Source organism: Penaeus monodon, chromosome 40 (genome assembly GCF_015228065.2).
Source record: "Penaeus monodon isolate SGIC_2016 chromosome 40, NSTDA_Pmon_1, whole genome shotgun sequence".
In the NCBI taxonomy this organism is placed as follows: domain Eukaryota; kingdom Metazoa; phylum Arthropoda; class Malacostraca; order Decapoda; family Penaeidae; genus Penaeus; species Penaeus monodon.
Window position 1 is genome coordinate 24,211,789 of NC_051425.1, and position 9,139 is coordinate 24,220,927.

Sequence of the window (9,139 nt, forward strand, 5' to 3'; positions counted from 1 at the left end):
CTCCCAAGCTGACAGAGCACTTAAGGATAGTGTCTTTGGAGTGCTGCTGGCAGAGACATCCACACCGGGGAGCGGTGTGGGAAGAAGCGGCAAAGCGACTCCGCAGTAAATATGGTGCTTTTCATAATAATAATAATGATAATGATAATGATAATGATAATAATAATAATAATAATAAAGTATTGAATATTGAAAAAAAAAAATTGAACTTTAATTTATCTTTGTCTTTTAGTTTCGTTTCTATTTAAGTTTTTGTAATTTTTTTTTTTTTTTTTTTTTTGTTTCAGTATATTTTTTCCCATTATTCCTTGAATCTGTGTTTGTTTATGCAGTTGATGTTAGAAAAAAATGCGAAAGGAAAAAGAGGAATGATAAAAATAAGAAATTGATGATGATAATGATATACCAAAAATACATATGATATTGATGATAATGATACTGATGATGATGATGGCAATGATGATGATGATGACAATAATAACAGCATGAATAACAATAATAAAAGAAAGAAATAGGTGAAAATCAACAATAATAAACGCACACAAAAACACAGAGGAGAGAGAGAGAGAGTGAGAGAGTGAGAGAGAGAGAGAGAGAGAGAGAGAGAGAGAGAGAGAGAGAGAGAGAGAGAGAGAGAGAGAGAGAGAGAGAGAGAGAGAGAGAGAGAGAGAGAGAGAGAGACGAAAAGACAGCCTCATTGGAAGAAGAAGAAGAAGAAGAAGAAGAAGAAGAAACAAGAGAGGATGGAAAGACTATAATTAATCATATTTTCCACATCACTCCCCCACCTAGATGACACGCACAGAGAATCACGCAACTAAATGTGATGGTTATATACGATAATAAGGAATTGATAATGATAATAACGACATGTAAAATTAGGCCTTGTTAAGTTGATGAAAGAAATTCGCTAAGGTGAAAGTAGATTTTTTTTCACTGAGAAGAATATCTATAAAGGCACAAGGAAACAAGTGATTATCAATGTTTTCATATTTTTATCGATCAACCTATTTATCATAAAAAAAATAAGATACTGAGCAAAATGATGAACATCAGTATTGAAGTAAAGGAATAAATCAGCAAACAAAGACATGAAAAAAATAAATGAATATCCCACCAGGTTATTTGTCTACCTCTTCCTTGCTTCACGCGTACCCAATGACCTCACGGATCAGAGGCTCTTGTTATGTACTCTTCAATTCTTTCTGGTTTCCTCCTCTTTTTTATCGCGATTTTTTCCATTTCTTTCTCGTTTTGCCTCTGGCCTTTATATCGCTAGCATTTTTCTCTTTCTTTTAGTCTTTTTTTTAAGTATTTAAGATTTTTTTTTTCTACCGTTTAGTCTATATCCTCTTTACAATCGGGTTTTAACCCCGTGTCCTCTCTCCCTCCTCTCTTCTCCCTTTCCTCCTTCCCTTTCGCATATTAATCGTCATTGCCTTCCTTCGCCTATCTTCCACTGTCGCTTCCCTTGTTTCTCATTCTCCTTCCATCCTATCTCCTTCTCAGTCTCCCTTCCTCCTCTCCATTCCCTTCCTTTTCAGTTCCCTTTTCTCCTCTTCTCTTGCCTTTCCCTTCCTTCGCCCCTCTTTCTCCATCTCCCTTTCCTCTCCCTATCTCTACACCTTCCTCATCATCTCCTTTTTTCTTCCCCATTTCCCCTTACCTCTCTCACCTTCACTTTCTTTCCCTACCCCCTCCCTCCCTCTCCCATCTCCCCTTCTCTTCCCTATTCCCCCTCTTCCTATCTTTTCCAATCCGCATCTGACTTCCCATCTCCCCTTTTTTCCCTTCCCTCCCTTCCTCATTTTCCTTTCTCTTCCCCATTTCCCCTCCGCATCTCGCTTCCCCACCTCCCCTCTTTCCCTCCCCCCAAAGACAACCAGCGCACCCATATCCTACCCCTGCGGTTCTCTCTGCTGCTGACAACTTTCAAAAATAACAATGGAACATCCGAGAAGGGACTGCCAGCAGTAAGCACTTTTCTGCACTCTGGGATTTGAAGCATTTATATATATATTTATATATATATATATATAATATATATATTTTGGTGTATATATATATATGTATATATATATGTATATATATATATGTATATGTATATGTATATGTATATATATGTATATATACGTATATATATATGTATATATAAATATGTATATGTATATTTGATGTATATGTATATTTATACATATATATATATATATATATATATATATATATATTATATATATATATATAATATATGTATGTATATAATGTATAACATATATATAAAAAATGTGTACATAATTATCATATAGTTGTTATCATTATGTTGATTTTTATAAATATCATTATCAAAATGTCTAGTATCATTACTATTATTATCATTATTTCTATTATCATTAATAGTATATCCTCATCATTATTATTATCATCAGTATCATTCACATTATTGCCATTATCTATAATTAATATAATAATTAGATAAAAGGGATATTATGCAACTATTAATTTTGATTTTGTGTTTGGTCTGTTGATAAACTACTTTAGAATTGCTTTCTCTGTATCTCTCTTTGCGTCTGTCGGTCTGTTTAGTTCTATCCTTGCCTCTGCCTTTATCAGAGTGTCTGTCTGTCCGTCTGTCTGCTTGTATATGTGTATGACTCTCCATCTCCCTTTCCTCTCTCTCTCTCTCTCTCTCAGTCACACTCTCTCTCTCTCTTTCTCTCTCGGTCTCTCTCTCTCTCTCTCTCTCTGTCACTCTCTCTCTCTTCCTCCGTTCATCTCCCTTCTTTCTCTCCATCCCCTTCTCCGTCAACCTCCCTCCTTCCCCTCTTTATTCCCCTCCTTCCTCTTCCTCTCGCAAAATAAATAGAGACACCAATCATTCACAACAAACGCACAATCCCAATCACAAACACAGCAAAGAAAGCGATCTCTGCACCTAAACCGTCGAAGCCAGTTATCGCCTTCTGTTTGGCCATATGATTAGCAGTGATTAGAGGATCGATAGTCTTCACCTGGGATTCGGTTTAACCTGGAGCTGGATTCTTGTGTTGAGGATTTGTGCAAGTGGTGTGAAGATTAGGGTGTTGTGTAAAGGGAGATCTGAAGTAATCGTATTAATGGTGGGGTGATGATGAAGGTGGTGACGCTGTGTTATGTGGTGGTGGTGGTAATGATGGTGGTGGTGGTGGTGGTGATGGTGATGATGGTGGCGATGACGATGGCAGTGGTGGTTGTAGTGATGAAAATGGTGATAGTGGTGATGATAGTGGTTGTGGTGATGATGGCAGTAGTGGTGATGGTGGTGGAGGTTGTGATGATTGTGGTGGTAATAGTGATGATGATAGCAATGATGCTGACAATAACATTTATAAAGATAATAAATTGACGATAGCGATACAAATGCCGAAAGAGACAAATATCATCCTAAACATCAATCATTTTTAAGAACCTTATCATCACCATTGCTGTCACTAGACTCACCATCACACCCATCACTCCTAAATTATAGAAAACGAAAAACTCTAATACGGAAAGGTCAGCAACCTCATGTCGCATTGCAGTGATAAAAAAAGAAAGAAAAAAAGGAAGAAGTCAACAAACATAAACTTCAAAGGATGGAAAGGAAGGAGGAAGAGGAGATGATGATAAAGGGGAGTAAAGAGAAAATTGAGAAGAAGGAGATAATGACCAAATAAAAATTGCGTGATAAGGGGTAATAAAGAGGTCTGCACAAACATGAATTTTGGAAGAAGCAGACAAAGAAGATGATGATGAAATGGAAGAAGACGAAGAAGATGGAGAAGGAGAAAGGGAAGAGAGTGAGAGTCAGAGCGTGAGTGAGTGGAAGAGTGAGAGAAATGGAGATAGATTTATAGATATATAGATAAAGAGGGCCGAGAAGAGACAGGTAGATCAACAGACAGACAGACAGACAGAGAAAGGAGACAGTAGAAAGAGAAAAATAGACAGAAACACAGAAAAGCAATCAGACATATAAATGAACAAATAAATTAACATTCACACACACACACACACACACACACACACACACACACACACACACACACGCACACGCACACGCACACGCACACCAAAAAGAGCGATACGACAGACACGCCCGAAAGACGAAACCGCGATCGTAGCAGAGGAAATATAGCCGCCATTTTCCCCGCGCGTGCCATTAACGATTCGCAAATTCACTAATTTCTTGATCGTGTGCCGATTTTTTCGTTTTTTTTTTCTTTTTTATGATTTTGCGTATCCTATGGATTAGGTAGGGAGGGAGGGAGGGAAGTGGTAGGGCATTGGTAGGGAGGAGAGGGAGAGGGAGAGGGAGGGGAGGAAACTAGTAGGGAGGAGAGGGAGAGGGAGGGAGGGGAGGGAAGTGGTAGGAAGGAGGAGGAAGAGAGGGAGAGGAAGGGGAGGGAAGTGGTAGGAAGGAGAGGGAGAGGGAGGGAGGGAAGTGGTAGGAAGGAGGAGAAGGTGTAAGGTAGGTGTAAGGGAAAAAGGGTAAATGGGGGGAGGGGGTTAGTGGGGAACAGGAGGGGGTAGGGATGAATGGGAGGAGAAGGGAGGATAAGAGGGAGGAGGAAGGTGGGAGAGAGGAAGAGAGGAAAAGAGAGAGGAAGGGGAGTGTAAGTAAGAAAGAGAGAGAGGAAGGGAAGGAGAGTGAGAAAGATAAGGAGAGAGGGAGGGAAGGGAAGAATGAAGGGAGGGGGAGAGAAAGTGGGGGAAGGATGGAGGGAGAAAGGAAGAGAGGGAGGATGGGACAGAGGAAGAAAGGGAGGAAGGGAGAGATGAGAGGAAGGAAGGGAATGATGGAGGAAGGAGAGGAAGGGAAGGAAGGAGGAACAGAGAGATGAAGAAAGAGAAGGAGGGAGGGAGGGAGGGAGGGAGGGAGAGGGAACTGAATATCCTTCTCAATGGTTATCAATTAAGTGCTGATCAAACCTTTACCAGAGACCAAACACTTAGGTGAGATTTGCTTTGCTGAACATCAAAACGAAGAGATTGAAAAATAAAACACGGGAAATATACTCCCAATCAAGATAGATTACGTAGCTTGTTATAGAAAATCCAAAAATAGGACCTTTTTCCTTGCCTTTATCTTTTTATCTAACACTTTCTTTCTCTTTTTATATGGTTATGATTAATTATCTTCTATCCTTCTCCACCCACCCTCTTCTGGTGTCCTTCCTTCTCTCTTTCCACTCCATCTCTCTCTCTCTCTCCATCTTTCTCTCTCTCTCTCCATCTTTCTCTCTCTCTCTCTCTCCATCTTTCTCTCTCTCTCTCCATCTTTCTCTTTCTTCCTCCCGCTTTCTCTCTTCATCTTTCTCTTTCTTCCTCCCGCTTTCTCTCTTCCTCCCTCCCTCCTTCCTTCCACTTCTCTCTCTCCACCGTTAACTGCAAATATAAGTATCTCAGCGAGGGCTTAAATTCGGAAATACTTAAATACTTAACTTGAATACGCGAACACCCCCCATTTAAAGACCCGAAGATTTTGGAATTCCAAATTTGATACTTTTTCGTATACATCACCCCCCTCATTTTAATCCTATTTGATATATACATCTCCTCATATGATTGTTTTCTTCCTCTCCTTCTCTTTATTATATATTTTTTTCTTAATCACCATTTTCTTCATCTTTTTCCTATTCTTTAATTTACCATTCTTTATCCTCATTCTCTCCCTCGATCCGAATTCATCCACGCCCATTTCTCAAAAATCCGCCCATTCGACTTATGAACGGGCGTGGGTTCAAGGAGGGGGGGGTGCAGGACGTTATCTACGGGTCCCATCTTTCTTAATCAAAGAATCATTCTACTTATCTTACTTCATTAAAGGACCATTATCACTCTTGATGACGGCCTATCAGTTGCTCGTCTTCAAAATTTTTTTTTTTTTTTTTTTTTTTTTTTTTTTTTTTTACTCCAGTTACGTTGTGTTCGTTTTTTCACTCTTTTTGTTTCTTTATTATAAATGTTTCGTTTTTTTTTTATTCTCTCCTTCCGTATCCCTACCTAGCATGAGCCACTCGTAGGGTTCTTGCTTAGAACTTACACCGAGTAAGTAAGTAAACTCTGTCCTTACACCGAGTAAGGAACCTCTGTCTGTCTCTATTCCAATCTCAATCTCTCTCTCTGTCTCTCTCTCCCCCTCTCTCATTCTGTCTGTCGGTCTGTCTATCCTTTTCTCTCTACTTTTCAGTTATTCTTTAACATTTCTACATCTAAGTTTTCTTCCTCTTGTCTTCCCCTCATCTCTTCTTATCACTCGTCTGCTGCCTCTTTTCCCCTTCTTTCCTTGTCTCCTTCCTTTCTTCACCTCCTTCGTTTTCCCCTTCATTTCCTTATATCCCTTCCTCCGTTATCCCTCTCTCTTCCCTTCCTCTCTTCGTCTTCTTCCTCCCTTTTCCTCCTCCTTTTCCTTCTCCAGTTAATGGCCGATAATCCTTGGCAACTTCTATCCCGATCGAAAAAGTGGATATTCAATTCCTTGTTTAATCGGATATGAAGAGCGAGTTAACCTGCGTTTAATGCAGCTATGTATGCATGTAACAGCGCACGCATTTAATCATACACAGAGATAAGCACCGGCATATACATAGGCGGCATAACACGTACATATACAAATTGAACTTGTCTGTTGGTTTCCGTAAATGTGCAGATGTGTGATTGTTTGTGTTTGTTTTGGCTTTGGTTTTGGTTCTCTTTGTGTGTGTGTGTGTGTGTGTGTGTGTGTGTGTGTGTGTGTGTGTGTGTGTGTGTGTGTGTGTGTGTGTGTGTGTAATCAGGCCAAGGTGGCACTGTCAAACAACCTCTCAAATCACAGAGGCCAGTGAACTGCAGTGAAATGATAATGCTTGAGGAATTGAACAGACATATAAATGCCAGTCCAGTGACAACGATGCCAACAATCTTAACTTAAATAAAAAACAAATAAACAAATAATTGCACGACACTGATGCAACATAGCAACCAATCAACGCCAAAGAGAAATCCAACCGAAGAGAAAATTACCTGTCATTTAAGAGAAACCCAAAGACCAATAAATGAAAAGGAAGATCAACTTCACGACAACAAAGAGAAGAGAGAAAGAGAGAGAGAGAGAGAGAGAGAGAGAGAGAGAGAGAGAGAGAGAGAGAGAGAGAGAGAGAGAGAGAGAGAGAGAGAGAGAGAGAGAGAGGAAAAAAATTAACACAGAATCGCGAACAGATATGACAGCCGGAGGGGGAAGTTGAGTTATAAATAGCACGGCATCGATAATACGCTAAAGGAGAAGGGAAATAATAATAAAAACAAAAACAAAAGAGCGAGGATGAAAGGGAGAGAATCAGGAATGAAGGAGGGAAACAGGGAACTTAGAAGAAGACCTTTTAAAGTGAGAGATGTGATAGGCAGATCAATCGATGTCCCGCATTTGAAGGCATTTGGAATTTCGGAAAATCAAGGCGGGGATGAATGGCGGTAAAAGAGACACGTGAAGAGGGAATGAAAGAGAATGAGAGAGGAATGAAAGAAAATGAGAAAGAGGAAATGGAAAGAGACGCGTCAAGAGGGAATGGAAAGAGAATGAGAAAGAGGGAATGGAAAGAGACGCGTCAAGAGGGAATGGAAAGAGACGCGTCAAGAGGGAATGGAAAGAGAATGCAAAAGAAGGAATGGAAAGGAATGAGAAAGAGGGAATGGAAAGAGAATGGGAAAGATGGAATGGAAAGAGAATGAGAAAGGGAATGGAAAAGGAATGAGAAAGAGGGAATGGAAAGGGAATGAGAAAGAGGGAATGATGAAGATACAGAAAGACGGAAACCGGAGAGGCAGAAAGAGAAAGGCCAAGATAATTTGAGGTAAGGGGGAGAGGCAAAAGCGGAGAGGACATGTAAAGGGGAAGGATAGGGATAGGGAAGATAGGGAAAGGGGATGATTAGTGATGAAAGGCAAGGGACAAGAGTATGGACAGTATATAATGAGTGTACACACACACACACACACACACACACACACACACACACACACACACACACACACACACACACACACACACACACACACAGAAAGAGAGATACAAAACATCAGAAATACACCGCAATCATCATTAAACAAATTCCATTAAACAAGCACCCCCCCAAAAAAAAAAGACTTAGCAACGAATCGGATATCGGTATGATAAGCCCGATAAAAGTGTCCAAGGAAAAGGCAGCGTAAATAGGAGAAAGCCGCCAACGAGGTCGTGGGAAAATCAGGTCGCGGAGGCCGGAACCACCAGCCCAACATCCGGGAACTCTCCGGACAGGTCAAGGCCCCGTGGCTTACCTATGCGACCTGTTAAAACTTTTTGGCTGATAATCCGCGTTATACCTTATACACAGAGACACACCTGTACGTTCGAGTATAAGGGAATGGGACCGTGGGAATCTGGTGGTGGTGGGAATTTGGTGGCAAAATGCATTTTTTTCTAATCCAAAGATATAGGGGAAGGAGGAGGACGCGAGGAGGGGTAGATAGGAAGATGAGAGAGAAATGAGGAAGAAGGTAGATAGAGAAAGGGAAAAAAGAAAGGGAAGGAGGTAGATATAGGGAGGGAGGAGAAGAGAGAGAGGAAGAATGACATAGACAGAGATAGGAAGGAAAGTGAGAAAGAGGAGGTAGATAGAGAGAAAATAAGAAGTGGTAGACAGTTGGGGGAGGAGGAGAGGGAGAGGAAAAGTGGGGTTAATAAAATAAAGGACAAAAAGATGGGAGGAGACAGGGTATATATAGAGAGAGGATAGAGGGAAAAAGAATAGGAGGGGAAGCAGAGAGAGGAGAGAGATAAGAGGGAGAAGGGGAAAAAACAAATAGATGGAGGAGAAGAGAGTGAGAAGGAAGTAGATAAGGATATGAGAGATGAGTGAGAAAGGGAAGGAGGTAGAAAGAGAGAGATGAGATGGGGGAAAGTGATAGTGAGAGGGAAGAGAGGAGAACGAGAGGGGGAAGGAAATATATAGGGGAGAAGAAAAGGAGTTAGACAGCTGGAGGCGATGAAACTTGTAGAGAGAGAGGAGAGAGGAGTAGAGACGAAGAGTGAGTGAGTGAGTGAGTGAGTGAGTGAGGGGGGGGGGGGAAGAGGAGATTGTGGGAGTAGAAAAAAAATAATTTT

At 40.7% G+C, this 9,139-nt stretch overlaps 1 long non-coding RNA gene across 1 annotated transcript in view; it reads right to left on the reverse strand.

The window, feature by feature from the left end:
- The window catches only part of LOC119597837, an 18,166-nt gene extending 13,836 nt beyond the window's left edge, over positions 1–4,330 (reverse strand). The window contains exon 1 of the long non-coding RNA XR_005230882.1: positions 4,129–4,330. This is a non-coding gene — a long non-coding RNA (uncharacterized LOC119597837). The remainder of the gene's footprint in view (positions 1–4,128) is intronic.
- Positions 4,331–9,139: the final 4,809 nt, after the last annotated feature.